The following is a 16,264-nucleotide window of genomic DNA, read 5'->3' as shown; positions in this document are numbered from 1 at the left end:
AGGCTGGAAAAGTTAAAGGTACAAAAAAGGAACAGCTGGAGGACCAAATTGCAACTCATTAGGTCAATTGGCAATAGGTCATTAACATGACTGGGTATAAAAAGAGCATCTTGGAGTGGCAGCGGCTCTCAGAAGTAAAGATGGGAAGAGGATCACCAATCCCCCTAATTCTGCGCCGACAAATAGTGGAGCAATATCAGAAAGGAGTTCGACAGTGTAAAATTGCAAAGAGTTTGAACATATCATCATCTACAGTGCATAATATCATCAAAAGATTCAGAGAATCTGGAAGAATCTCTGTGCATAAGGGTCAAGGCCCGAAAACCATACTGGGTGCCCGTGATCTTCGGGCCCTTAGATGGCACTGCATCACATACAGGCATGCTTCTGTATTGGAAATCACAAAATGGGCTCAGGAATATTTCCAGAGAACATAATCTGTGAACACAATTCACCGTGCCATCCGCCGTTGCCAGCTAAAACTCTATAGTTCAAAGAAGAAGCCGTATCTAAACATGATCCAGAAGCGCAGACGTCTTCTCTGGGCCAAGGCTCATTTAAAATGGACTGTGGCAAAGTGGAAAACTGTTCTGTGGTCAGACGAATCAAAATTTGAAGTTCTTTATGGAAATCAGGGACGCCATGTCATTCGGACTAAAGAGGAGAAGGACGACCCAAGTTGTTATCAGCGCTCAGTTCAGAAGCCTGCATCTCTGATGGTATGGGGTTGCATTAGTGTGTGTGGCATGGGCAGCTTACACATCTGGAAAGACCCCATCAATGCTGAAAGGTATATCCAGGTTCTAGGGCAACATATGCTCCCGTCCAGACGACGTCTCTTTCAGGGAAGACCTTGCATTTTCCAACATGACAATGCCAAACCACATACTGCATCAATTACAGCATCATGGCTGCGTAGAAGAAGGGTCCGGGTACTGAACTGGCCAGCCTGCAGTCCAGATCTTTCACCCATAGAAAACATTTGCCGCATCATAAAATGGAAGATATGACAAAAAAGACCTAAGACAGTTGAGCAACTAGAATCCTACATTAGACAAGAATGGGTTAACATTCCTATCCCTAAACTTGAGCAACTTGTCTTCTCAGTCCCCAGACGTTTACAGACTGTTGTAAAGAGAAAAGGGGATGTCTCACAGTGGTAAACATGGCCTTGTCCCAACTTTTTTGAGATGTGTTGTTGTCATGAAATTTAAAATCACCTGATTTTTCTCTTTAAATGATACATTTTCTCAGTTTAAACATTTGATATGTCATCTATGTTCTATTCTGAATAAAATATGGAATTTTGAAACTTCCACATCATTGCATTTCGTTTTTATTTACAATTTGTACTTTGTCCCAACTTTTTTGGAATCGGGGTTGTATATGTAATTTTCTCTAAGGGGAGAGTTGTAGATAGATCAAACAACCACTTGCTTACACTTGGCTTTCTAGTGTTTTTCCATGAGAGGGCTATTACTCTCTTTTCCATTAACACACTTAAGTCTACAAACATTCGTTGATATTTTTTAATCTTCAAATTATCTGGAGATAAACCTAATATAAACAAATGTGGGATTAAGGGTATTTGAATATGTAAAATATTTTGAATACATTGTTTTATTTCTTTCCAGAATTTTTGTATTTCTATACATTGCCAAATACAATGGAAAAATGTATCTTTTTCCTTCTCACATTTAATACAAATATCAGGTATAGCGCTATTATATCTGTTAAGTTTTTTTGGGGTGATATACGTTCGCATCAACCAACTGTATTGCAGTAATTTCAGGCGGGTGTTAGTAGTTCTCGATTGTGCTTTAGAACATGCCTCCTCCCATTTTCCTATTGGGATGTCCTCCTGTAGATCCTCTCTCCATGCCCCCAGCCATCGTGCAGATGTTTCTGTACTTCTGTCTATCAGGCATTTATAAATTTTGGAAATTAAACCTCTCCCTAAGCAATTTGTATTCATTAATTTTTCTATGGTAGACATTTCGGGGATGCATAATGTTTGATATTGATGTGTTCTGATGAAATTTCTCAAATGTAGGTATTTAAAAAAATGATTGCGGGGTATGTTAAATTTATCGACTATTTCTTCAAATGTCATCAGCACATTTTGCGAGTTGTAAAGATCTATTTTTCCCAGCCCCTTAGGTGGGGTTTACATTAGACCGTATCAGCGGATCATCAGATTAACGTTTTTAAAACGATTAGCGTGCACATAGCAACGCCAATACACGGATACGCTCGGCTCCGCAGGCATCCTGCGCTCCAAATCACTCCGCCCTGAACAGCGAGTGCCCTCTGGAGGGTGCGCACTCCGGCCCTGTGCAGCTCACAGAGCGCGCGAGTGGAGCGCATGAGCAGTGATTTGGGACTGAGCCGCTGTGTGTGTGATCTCAGTGCATGTCGGGCATGCGCGTCACTTACCACTTGCAAGTGGAAGGATGGCAAGCCTAAAGACAATCATAAGTACACAATGGGCAGTATTTGCATCAGTATTTGCAGTATTTTCATACTTTTATACTCTTTAATGAAAGGTGATACAAGGCGGAAGTCCGCGCCGTTTTTCAGCAGTCACGTCACATGACCAACGCCAGCGAATCAGGAAGGTGGATGTCACAGTGACGTTGTCCAATGACAACGCCAGCTAGAGCTCAGCACAGCGTATCCGCATATCCGCGTATTCTCAATGTTTACACAGCACCGGACCAGACACGATTTGGATTGAATACGTGGACCCTGGCGGATTCCCGTTTCCCGGCGTTTCCAGGCGTTTTAATGTAAACGGACAGTGCATCCGCGAAGAAAACGAGACAGATACGGTCTAATGTAAACTTGGCCTTAGTGGCCCAAGATTTAAATCCCCCGTCTGTTTTACCTGGAGTCATTTCCCTATATTGGGCTGAAGACAGAGAGAGAGGGCGTTTCTCTCAGATATTTTTTCACTTGATGCCACACTACAATCATATTTTTCACGATAGGATTTTTTGTATTCTTTTTAAGGATTTTAGTGCTTGCTGAGTACAGATATATTGGGAGGGGTAGACTTAGCTGGAGTTCCTCCATTTCTTTCCAGAGAGGAGCATCTCTCTCTGTGTAGTAAAACAACAGTGTTCTTAATTGTGCTGCCCAATAGTACCAGAGTGGGCTGGGACATTTGAGTCCCCCTCTGTCATATGGTAAGTACAATAGAGACAATCGTGTCCAGGGACGTCTGTCATTCCACAAAAATCTAACAAACAATCTTTTGAGTGAACAGGTTACTTGGAGGAGGAAGTGTTAATAACACTTTTTAATCATATGAGAACTGAGGATACTAATTGCTCCAGTTTTGCAATTGGAATTTTTGTCCATTCTTGGTTGATATAAAACTTCAGCTGCTCAACAGTCTGCAGTCGCCGTTGTCTGATTCTCCTCTTCATGATGCACCATACATTCTCAATAAGAGACAGATCTGGACTGGCAGTAGGCCAGTCAAGCACAAGCACTCTGTCTCCAAAGCTATGCTGTTGTAGCCCGTGCAGAATGAGGTCTGACATTGTCCTGCTCAAATAAACATGGACTTCCTGAGAAGAGACATTGCCTTGATGAATATGCCTCTCTAAAATCCCAATATATGCCCCAATATATCAAATGGTACCATCATACACATGCAACTCACCCATGCTGTGGGCACTGATGCCCCTGTACTATCACAGATGTTGGTTTTTACACCTTTCTCTGATCATAAAGTGTATGGTTGTGTTCATCTTTGGCACTAAGAACTTGACACCTGGTTTTCCTGAAAACAAGCTGAAATGTGACTCATCTGACCACAGCACGCATTTCCACTGTCTTTCAGTCCATCTGAGATGAGTTCGGGCCCAGGGAAATTGGCGGCATTTCTGCATAGGATTGATGAATGGCTTCCTCCTCGTGTACTACAGATTCATGTTACATTTCTGGATGCAGTGGCAGACTTTGTTAAGTGACAACGGTTTTCCGAAGTACTCTCGAGCCCATATGGCTATATTTATCACATTAGAATGACGGTTTCTCAGGCAGTGCTGCCTGAGGGCTCGAAGGTCACGCGCATACAACAGTGGTTTCCAACCTTAACTTTTACTCACTGAGATGTCTCTGAATTCCTTGAATCTTTTCACAATATTATATTCTGTAGATTTTGATGGACCTAAATTCTCTGCAGCCTTGCTTTGAGAAATGTTCTTTTTGAATTGACGAACAATTCTCTCACAAATTTTGGCATAAAGGAGTGAGCCACGACGCATCAAATCAAGTTTCAAATCAAGTTTATTTGTACAGCGCTTTTAACAATAAACATTGTCGCAAAGCAGCTTTACAGAATTTGAATGACTTAAAACATGAGCTAATTTTATCCCTAATCTATCCCCAATGAGCAAGCCTGTGGCGACGGTGGCAAGGAAAAACTCCCTCAGACGACATGAGGAAGAAACCTCGAGAGGAACCAGACTCAAAAGGGAACCCATCCTCATTTGGGCAACAAGACAGCCTGACTATAATATTAACAGTTTTAACAGGTATAACCCTCAACTGTCCTCATGGGGCCGTCCTTCACAGGAGTGGGGCGATAAAACTCCGACCAGACACAGGGCACCAGGATGGATCAAGCAGGTCCGAGGGGCAGAAGAGGCCAGCATCTCAATCCCAGGATCAACATGTAACTCAGAGGGACAGATGGGGGGGGAGAGAAAGAAAACACGTTGTTAGGTATGCCCTAAAAATGACAAGTATTAAATCTGTGTGGTAGGCTCGCAGAGACGAGAGTCTTTACATCAGGCATGACGCACAATGGCATGTTAATATGGTAAAAAATATATCATGACCTGCTCTGGCTGGATGCTTGATTGGGTGATGGGAGCACACTCCTCAGCAATGATGAGATGCAGATGGGACCCTTAGGCCTGGCCAAGACAATTCAGTTACATTTCACCGGGTCTGGGACATGCGACAGAACGTCTGACGGCCGATTCCCTGCAGGCTACGATAGCCAGTCGAGGTCCCCACCGTCTCCACCAAAAGATTTCCTGTTGACTCCATGTAACTCAGAGGGACAGATTTGGGGGGGGGGGAAGAGAAAGAAAACACAGGTGGTTAGGTATGCCCAATGTCACCTGAATAAGTAGGAACAGTATACATATTGCACCGAGTACAAGCAGGGACTCCGGCAACTAACTATGACAGCATAACTAAAAGGAGAGAGCCAGAAGGTAACACAGGCATGAGGGAGCCCCGGGACATAAAGCAGCCAGCCACTGCACCGTCAACAAACTCGAGTGAGCAAGCGAGTGGGGACTGACAGCATCCATACATCCCAGTTTACCAAAACACTCTATGTCTGAGGACCCTCCAGATCTACTCCTTTACCTCATAAACACCATTAACAAAAGGCTTGACTAAACAGATATGTTTTCAGCCTAGACTTAAATGCTGAGACTGTGTCTGATTCCCGAACATTACTTGGAAGGCTGTTCCATAACAGTGGGGCTTTGTAAGAAAAGGCTCTGCCCCCTGATGTAGCCTTCACTATACGAGGTACCAGCAGATAGCCTGCACCTTTTGATCTAAGTAGGCGTGGCGGGTCATAGAGGAGCAGAAGTTCACTCAGGTACTGTGGTGCGAGACCATTTAGTGCTTTAAAGGTCAATAGTAGTATTTTATAATCAATACGAAATTTGATTGGGAGCCAATGCAGTGTGGATAAGACAGGCGTGATGTGGTCATATTTTCTAGTTCTAGTAAGGACTCTTGCTGCGGCATTTTGAACTAACTGGAGCTTGTTTATGCACTTATTGGAACATCCAGACAGTAAGGCATTACAATAATCCAACCTGGAGGTAACGAAAGCATGGACTAGTTTTTCTGCATCATGCAATGACATTAAATTTCTTATCTTTGCAATATTTCTGAGATGAAAGAAAGCTATCCGGGTGATGTTATCAATGTGAGTTTCGAATGAAAGACTGGGGTCAATAATCACTCCGAGGTCTTTTACTGCTGCACGTGAAGAAACAGAAAGGCCATCCAGAGTTACTGTGTAATCAGAAAACTTACTTCTAGCTTTATGTGGTCCTAGCACAAGTACTTCAGTCTTGTCAGAGTTAAGCAGAAGGAAATTTATAAGCATCCAGTGTCTAATGTCCTTAACACATTCCTCAATTTTATTAAGCTGGTGTCTCTCATCAGGTTTTGCAGAGACATACAACTGTGTGTCATCAGCATAACAGTGGAAACTAATACAATGTTTACGAATAATATCGCCCAAAGGTAACATATATAGAGAAAAAAGCAGTGGACCCAAGACAGAACCTTGTGGAACACCAAACTTTACCTCGGTACGTCTAGAAATATCACCATTTATATCGACATACTGATAACGATCAGTTAGATAAGACCTGAGCCAGGAGAGGGCCATTCCCTTAACTCCCACAACATTTTCTAGTCTATCCAGAAGAATGGAATGATCAATGGTATCAAATGCTGCACTAAGGTCAAGCAACACAAGTAGCGAGACACAGCCCTGATCAGACGCCAACAGTAGGTCGTTTACTACTTTAACCAGTGCTGTCTCTGTGCTATGATGAGGTCTAAATCCTGACTGATACATTTCATGGATGTTATTCCTATGTAAATATGAGCATAACTGCTGTGCCACAGCTTTTTCAAGGATCTTGGAGATAAAGGGGAGGTTTGATATTGGCCGATAATTGGACAGCTGACAGGGATCAAGGTCAGGTTTTTTAATCAGGGGTTTGATAACTGCTAGTTTAAAGGATTTGGGTACATAGCCAATCATAAGAGAAGAATTTATTATTTTTAGAAGCGGTTCAATTACTCCAGGCATTATCTGTTTGAATAGATGTGTCGGTAAGGGATCTAGTACGCAAGTTGAGGCTTTTGATGTAGAGATTAATGAGAGTAATTCAGTTTCTTTTAGGGGAGTAAAACATTCTAACTGATGATCTGATACAGTTATATTGTTAACTACAAGGTCGCTTTCATTGTCTAACCTTAAATTAGTAGTTTGAATTTTTTGTCGGATATTCTCAATTTTGTCATTAAAAAAATTCATGAAGTCGTTGCTACTACATACTGCAGGTGTGCATGTGTTGATAGTGGACTTATTCCTGGTTAATTTTGCTACAGTATTAAATAGGAATCTAGGATTATTTTTGTTATCTTCTATTAGGGAGGAGAGATATGTTGATCTCGCAGCACTAAGAGCTTTTTTATACTTCAGGAAGCTCTCCTTCCACGCCAATTTGAACACTACCAATTTTGTTTGACGCCATTTACGTTCCAATTTTCGAGTGGTCTGTTTTAATGTGCGAGTGTCATCATTATACCAGGGTGCTAATTTTTTGTCTCTGACCATTTTCCTTTTTAGAGGAGCTACATTATCTAAAGTATGGCGGAATGTTGACTCTAAGCATTCAGTTGCCTGATCGAGTTCTGCAGGGGCTGACAGTGACCCAGTCAAAGTTGACAGCTCTGGGAGATCATTTATAAAGCTCTGTGCAGTAGTTGACGTGAAAGTACGTTTAATACAGTAGCGTGGTGAGGTACATATATTATTACTCAGACATATTTTGAATGAGATGAGACAATGATCTGAGATAACTTCAGACTGTGGAAGTATGACTATATTGTCTACGTTTAATCTGAATGTTAGTATTAGATCAAGGGTGTGACCACCATTATGGGTCGGTCCTATGACATTCTGCTTAATCCCGACTGAATCTAAGATGGACACAAACGCTGTTTTTAAAGGGTCTTCTGGGTTATCAAAGTGAATATTAAAATCTCCGACAACTAAAGCTTTGTCTAAGGAAATAACCAAATCTGAGATAAAATCTGCAAATTCAGAAAGAAACTCAGAATATGGCCCCGGGGGCCTGTAAATAATAAGCAATGGAATTAACTGGGTAGACTTATTTTTTGAGGCTACATACATTATATGAGTATGAAGAACTTCAAATGTATTAAATTTATAACCAGGTTTGTGTGTTACACCTAGATAATCGTTATAAATAACCGCGATGCCTCCTCCTCTGCCAGTTAGACGAGGCTGGTGTATATAACTGTATCCAGGAGGACTCGCTTCATTTAATGCTATATATTCATTTGGCTTAATCCATGTTTCTGTTAAACACAGTACATTAAACTCCTGATCAGTAATGAGTTCATTAACCATTAGCGCTTTAGATGTAAGAGATCTAATATTTAATAGCCCCACCTTTAGATCAAAGGTGCTGGCAGCAGCTGTACAGTCAGTCTGATCTAATTTTATATTGATTAGGTTACTGGAACAAACTCTCTGAAAATTTCTACCTTTTTGTTGAGCTCGGGGAACAGACACAGTCTCGATGTAGTGGGCCCTGAGTGACGACTCTGTGCAGCTAGCAGACAGTCGGTTTAGCCTGTTCGTCTGCTCCCTGGCCTTGGCTCTGGATTGTCAGAAATTAACTAGGCCTGTTCTGAGACTATGACCTATGCTGCAGGAAATGAGAGCAGCACCTTCCCGAGTGGGATGGATACCGTCCCGCCCTAACAGGCCAGCAGTGCCCTCAAAATTAGCCCAGTTATCTATAAAGCCCACACTGTTTTCAGAGCACCACCTGGACAGCCAGCAGTTCAGCGACCATAACCTGCTGTAAGCTACATCGCCACGCCGCATTGGGATGGGGCCAGAGCATACTACAGCATCGGACATCGCCTTCGCTAATTTAAACACCTCTACAAAGTTACTCTTAGTAACCTCAGACTGACTGACGCATCCTTGCTTGCAAAGACTGGGCCTTTGGTGCATGCTCCTTTTATTCCCAGTCATGTTACCAGTTAACCTGCTTATTGTGGAATCTTCTAAAATGGTGTTCCATTAATATCCTATCAACTTTTCAGTCTTATTTTGCCTCTGTCCCAACTTTTTTGAGTGTGTTTCAGGTATCAAATTCTAACTTTGTTTATATTTACAAAATACAATTAAGTTGGTCAGTAAAACTATTGAAAATCTCTTCTTTGGACTTTTGTCAGTTAAATAAAGGGTCACATGAATTAACAAATCACAGAATTTTGTTTTTATTGCATTTTAGAAAATATTGCAACTTTTCTGGAAATGGGGTGTGGCAGCAGGGGCGTGGTCAAACACCGGTCTGTGACAGGAGGGCGGAGTCAGGGAAGGTAAGTGGCAGAATCACGTCACCTGAGAGCAATTAACCTGTGTTTGTGTGTCTTCCCAGTGACTGCGCCCTATTGAGGTATTTCACTCACGTGACCAAGTCATGTGATGCTGCCATTTTGGATGGCACGGCTCGAATCAGTTTGAATGCGAGGAAGGCGACAAACGAAAAACATAAAAGAAAAAGGAGCGAGATGCAGAAAACACCTTCACTATCCAGTGATGTAGGGCATTTACAGGGCGAGCAGAGGGAGAGGTATTTGCAAAAATTGAGGTTAGCAGGCTTAGAGAACGACGTTTACCTGCTTCCACCAGGATTGTTCACTGACGTACGGAAGTACACGAAGCCCTCGTCTTTACCTGACTTCGGCCCACATGATCTGTATACCTATGTCGTTAAAAACCCATCGCCATACACAGGTATTGATCTGAAAGCGTATAAGAGTTTGGATGCCTACAAATATTTTGTCAGGCTGGGTAACATGCCTACATCAGCGGGTCGTCCCTGGAGCTGGTGGTCGCCATCTGATTACAGCTAAGGTTTGTTCACATTTTCATTTACTTTCGGTCCTCAGGATAAACAAAATGTTATTAAATGTCATTGAAATAACTTCTTAGTCTGTTGAGACATGGCCCGTTATAAATTTGCTGTTACCAGGCAATGACTAAGAACTGTATTATTAGGGTCGGTGTCTGTGTTGTAGCAGTGCACTAGCAGCTAGCTGTTAGCACTAGCTAATGTCAACAACATCGTAGCTGGTATGTTACTGTAGCAATATTTACGTTCAGTCATTTGGATGACTGTTAAAACCTTTCAGTCTCAAGTTTTTCCTTTACTGGATTTACTAGTTTACTGAGCTAGCGCGCTCGGCCAAACCGGGAACCATCGCGCGCTCTCCGGCCGGGCCGGGAGCCATCGCGCGCTCTCCGGCCGGGCCGGGAGCCATCGCGCGCTCTCCGGCCGAGCCGGGAGCCATCGCGCGCTCGCTCAGTAAACTAGTAAATCCAGTAAAGGAAAAACTTGAGACTGAAAGGTTTTAACAGTCATCCAAATGACTGAACGTAAATATTGCTACAGTAACATACTAGCTACTGTTGTTGACATTAGCTAGCTTGCCGTCCAAAATGGTGGACACCGGGGCGTCACGTGACCCTGTGACGTCAGGTGAAATACCTCAATATCAGGAGGGAGAGCGAGAGCAGAAGGAGCGGATCCCTGAACCAGACGCCGGTTGTGTGTGTGTCTGCACGAATAATCATTGTTAAACTGAAAAGTGTGGCAATAAAGCCTAATTATAAAACCTGATCTCTGTCCTGCCGTCCTCTGTGCTCCACCCACACGTAGAGAGCGTTACATGGGGTTAGAACCTTTTTTTGGGGGTGGGGTGGGGGGTGTTCAAGTTGCTTCATTTTGCCCATCCTAATGTCTTGTGGGAAAAATGTGATTCTTCCTGACGCTATCTCATAACCTTACATCTCACAAACACTGAATGTGAATGTTTTTGTTTTTAATTGCATTTTGGAAAATATACCAACTTTTCTGGAAATGGGGTTTGTAAAAAGAAAAAAATTCTCATGTGACTCACATGATTATCCACACGTGAAGTTAATGTGATTCCTGTAAGTGTGTTATGTTTAAAAATATTTTAGCATCTGGTTATTTTGAAATTTTCTTTCCACCTTTACGGTATGTTCTTTCCCACATCAGACGAAATAAAGACCATATTCGTATTTAGCAATCATTACGCCTATATGCGGCATTCCTTTCAAAGCAAAAGTCACATCTGCTTCTCAGGATTCAATCACTGCTCTACTCGAGAGGTCAGAAAATCATTTCCCTTCTCTAAAAAATCACATGATGAACAACCGTCTCATGACACCCATCATGTCATGATGATTCAAGTTAGTGTTTCACTGTCATATGCAGAAGCTCTTGAGGAAGTAAAGAATCCTAAACTATCCGAAGAACTATTGAAGAACCTTTTCTAAGCAGGTACACACTCAGAAATCGGAAATATGTTTCACAAAGAAGGACAAGAATGCAGCCTCCCTTGAGTGTATGACTTGAAATACAAGCATTTTTCCTGTATTGGTTGCTTTAATCTATGTTCTTGGTTTATATTGTTTTTGAAAAGTTCTGCATTCATGGGCAGCTTTTGTTATTTAACCCTTTGATGCAAAACATATGCACACCCCTTCTAATGCACAACATGGGTCAAAAATGACCCGCATTCATTTTCCAGGTTATTTCATGCTGACTGAGTTTTTCTTTGCTCTATCTTTTGAAATCAATTTATTTTATGATTGAATATTCCAAGTATTCTTTAAATATCTTGTTTTTAATTACCACAAATCATTAATTTAATTTTTTTTCCTACTTTATGAACAAAAATACTTTTTATATTACTACACATAGGTCATCCAAGTGTGATTTAAAATTAAATGTCTTAATACTATAATAATCATTTGTTTCAAGTAATTACTTTAGCAGTGAATGGGGCCAGTTATTTATTTATTAACAATGTAGTTAGCTAAGCCAACTACAATAAAATTAGCTAACTAAAGTAGAATATGTCAACAGCTCGGTAGCTAATAGTAATTACTTGTAACTTTCTGACAAGTAATCGACTCACTCTCAAGGTAACCTAAACATAATCAATTTTTTTCTAAGGTAATGTTAGAACAATTGAAAAACATTACTTACATGTATGAGATGGGCAAAGGGCGCTGTGCTGAGCTGTGAAATGTCTGACACAAGCACAATTCACAGTTCCCACCAAACGCTGTAGTAAATGCATGCGGGCCGTTTCTGACCCATGTGTGTAAACTTGATGTAGAATTACAAAAGCTGTGCTTGTTCATAACTTAAGAAAGGAAAAATAAAAATGATGATTTGTGCTAAACAAAAACAAGATATTTACTGCATATTTGGAAAAGTAAATGACAAAATGAATTTATTTCAAAAGTATATCATAGAAACACTCAGCCATACATGAAATAACCTGGAAAATGAATGCAGGTCGTTTTTGACCCATGTTGTGCATTAGAAGGGTAGTGATACAAAAAGGGGTTTTATTCAAAAAGTAAGAAAGGAAAAACTAAAATAAGAAAGTATGATGATCAAAAACAAGTTAATTGAGGAATACCTTGAATGATGTAATTAACTTATTGCAAAGATATAGAAGATAAAAACTCAGTCGGGTCACTTTTGACCCATGTTTTGCATCAAAGGGTTAAAAAAAAAATCCTCATGGGTACCAGCCACAAGTGTGTGCGCGAATAAAAGTCGGTGAAGAAAAGATTTATTAGATTTCATGAAAACTCAGATAAAACCATTATCATTTATACAGAATATTTACTTTTAAATCAATTAATACCTACAGTGTCTTGCAAAAGTATTCATTCCCCTTAGTGTTTGTTCTGTTTTATTGCATTACAAGCTGGAATTAAAACATAATTTTGGGGGGAGGGGGTTATCACCATTTGATTTACACAACATGCCTACCACTTTAAAGGTACAAATTGTTTTTTTTATGACACAAACAATAACTAAGATGAAAAAACAGAAATCTGGAGTGTGCATAGGTATTCACCCCCTTTTGTATGAAACCCCTAAATAAGAGCTGGTCCAAACAATTCACTTCATACCGTAAGTCACAGAATTAGTTGATTAAGATCCACGTGTGTGCAATTAAAGTGTCACATGATCTGTCACATGATGTCTGTATAAATCAACCTGTTCTGGAAGGACCCTGACTCTGCAACTCTACTAAGCAAGTAACATGAAAACCAAGGAACCGCCAAACAGGTCAGAGACAAAGTTGTGGAGACGTATAGATCAGGGTTGGGTGATAAAAAATATCCCAAACTTTGAATATCCCAGGGAGCACCATTAAATCCATTATAGCAAAATGGAAAGAATATGGCACCACTACAAACCTGACAAGAGAAGGCCGCCCACCAAAACTCACAGACCAGGCAAGGAGGGCATTAATCAGAGATGCAACAAAGACACCAAAGATAACACTGAAGGAGCTGCAAAGATCCACAGCAGAGATGGGAATATCTGTCCATAGGACCACTTTAAGCTGTACACTCCGCAGAGCGGGGCTTTATGGAAGAGTGGCCAGAAAAAAAGTCATTGCTTAAAGAAAAAAAAAAAAGAAAACACGTTTGGAGTTTGCCCAACAGCATGTGGCAGACTCCCCAAACACATGGAAGAAGATTCTCTGGTCTAATGAGACTAAAATTGATCTTTTTGGGCATCATGGGAAATGCCATGTGTGGCGCAAACCCAGCATCCTGAAAAAAACATTCGTACAGTGAAGCATGGTGGTGGCAGCATCATGCTGTGGGGATATTTTTCATCTGCAGGGACAGGAAAACTGGTCAGGACTGAAGGACAGATGGATGGCACTAAATACAGGGCAATTCTGGAGGAAAACCTGTTTGAGTCAGCCAGAGGTTTGAGACTGGGACAAAGGTTCATGTTCCAGCAGGACAATGACTCTAAACATACTGCTAAAGCTACACTGGAGTAGTTTAAAGAGAAACATTTAAATGTCTTGGAATGGCCTAGTCAAAGCCAAAAATCAAAGGCAAAAATCCCAGTGGCTAGATGTGCTAAGCTAATAGAGACATACCCCAAGAGACTTGCAGCTGTAATTGCAGCAAAAGGTGGCTCTACAAAGTATTGACTTTGGGGGGTGAAGACCTATGCATACTCCAGATTTCTGCTTTTTTGCTTCACCTTTATTATTGTTTGTGTCACAATAAAAAAAAATTGCACCTTTAAAGTGGTAGGCATGTTGTATAGATCAAATGATGCTAACCCTCCAAAAATCCACTTTAATTCCAGCTTGTAATGCGACAAAACAGGACAAACACCAAGGGGGGATGAATACTTTTGCAAGACACTGTACATCTTTGACTGCACTGGAATATACCACCTCGGTGTTTTCCTTTTATTTTCCCTGGAAGCTAGTTTTATCGCTCTGTACACAGACAGCAGGCATTTCCACTGATCTTATCAGGTTTTTTATTATTATTATTTTTTCAGATCCCCAGAGCTGTTATGGCTTCAGTTCCCAATTTTGCCAACAACACAACTCAATCTGTAGACACATGCAACTGATAGCATGCCAGACAGGTGTAAACACGCACATACAGTAGCATCTGCCAGATGTGTGGTCATGATTCTCAAACCCTTAATCCCTGTCTCTGTGTCAGGCTGAGGAGATATTCGTCATAAAATCCAGGACAAGCTTTAAAGAGCAGCGAGTGCATCAGCTCATTTAGACGCTGTTGAAACAACAGTTGAAAATGATGCAACACAAAATTAAACACATTAATAAAACATCACGGGGAACAAGCATGAAGTAATCCAGGTTTGCACACGCATGACTTTATGGGATAAAAATGCACACGACTGTATGAAATGAGCAGCTAAAATGTTCTCCCAGTGAACAAGGCTTGACCTTAGTGCAGCATTTGATTCCATTGATCATTCCATTCTTCTGGATAGACTAGAAAATGTTGTGGGAGTTAAGGGAACGGCCCTCTCCTGGCTCAGGTCTTATTTAACTGATCGCTATCAGTATGTTGATGTAAATGGTGATTTTTCTAGACAAACTGAGGTAAAGTTTGGTGTTCCACAAGGTTCTGTCTTGGGTCCACTGCTTTTTTCTTTATATATGTTGCCTCTGGGTGATATTATTCGTAAACATTGTATTAGTTTCCACTGTTATGCTGATGACACACAGTTGTATGTTTCTGCAAAACCTGATGAGAGACACCAGCTTAATAGAATTGAGGAATGTGTAAAGTACATTAGACACCGGATGCTTATTAACTTCCTTCTGCTTAACTCTGACAAGACTGAAGTACTTGTACTAGGACCACATGCAGCTAGAAGTTTTCTGATTACACAGTAACTCTGGATGGCCTTTCTGTTTCTTCACGTGCAGCAGTAAAAGACCTCGGAGTGATTATTGACCCCAGTCTTTCATTCGAAACTCACATTGATAACATCACCCGGATAGCTTTCTTTCATCTCAGAAATATTGCTAAGATAAGAAATTTAATGTCACTACATGACGCAGAAAAACTAGTTCATGCTTTCGTTACCTCCAGGTTGGATTATTGTAATGCCTTAATGTCTGGATGTTCCAATAAGTGCATATACAAGCTCCAGTTAGTTCAAAATGCAGCAGCAAGAGTCCTTACTAGAACTAGAAAATATGACCACATCATGCCTGTCTTATCCACACTGCATTGGCTCCCAATCAAATTTCGTATTGATTATAAAATACTACTATTGACCTTTAAAGCACTGAATGGTCTCGCGCCACAGTACCTGAGTGAACTTCTGGTCCTTTATGACCCGCCACGCCTACTTAGATCAAAAGGTGCAAGCTATCTGGTGGTACCTCGTATAGTGAAGGTTACATCAGGGGGCGGAGCCTTTTCTTACAAAGCCCCACAGTTATGGAACAGCTTTCCAAGTAGTGTTCGGGAATCAGACACAGTCTCAGCGTTTAAGTCTAGGCTGAAAGCATACCTGTTGAGTCAAGCCTTTTGTTAATGGTGTTTATGAGGTAAAGGTGTAGATCTGGAGGGTCCTCAGACATCGAGTGTTTTGGTAAACTGGGATGTATGGATGCTATCAGTCCCCCACTCGCTTGCTCACTCGAGTTTGTTGACAGTGTAGTGGCTGGCTGCTTTATGTCCTGGGGCTCCCTCATGCCTGTGTTACCTTCTGGCTCTCCCCTTTTAGTTATGCTGTCATAGTTAGTTGCCGGAGTCCCTGCTTGTACTCAGTGCAATATGTATACTGTTCCTACTTATTCAGGTGACATTGGGCATACCTAACAACCTGTGTTTTCTCCCCCCAAAATCTGTCTCTCTGAGTTACATGTTGGTCCTGGGATTGAGATGCTGACCTCTTCTGTTCCTCAGACCTGCCTGATCCATCCTGGTGCCCTGTGTCTGGCTGGAGTCTCATCGCATCGCTCCTGTGGAGGACGACCCCATGTGGACAGTCGAAAGTCACACTTGGAA

This window comes from Neoarius graeffei, chromosome 5 (genome assembly GCF_027579695.1).
Source record: "Neoarius graeffei isolate fNeoGra1 chromosome 5, fNeoGra1.pri, whole genome shotgun sequence".
NCBI lineage: Eukaryota > Metazoa > Chordata > Actinopteri > Siluriformes > Ariidae > Neoarius > Neoarius graeffei.
Note: the sequence above shows the minus strand (reverse complement) of the source record.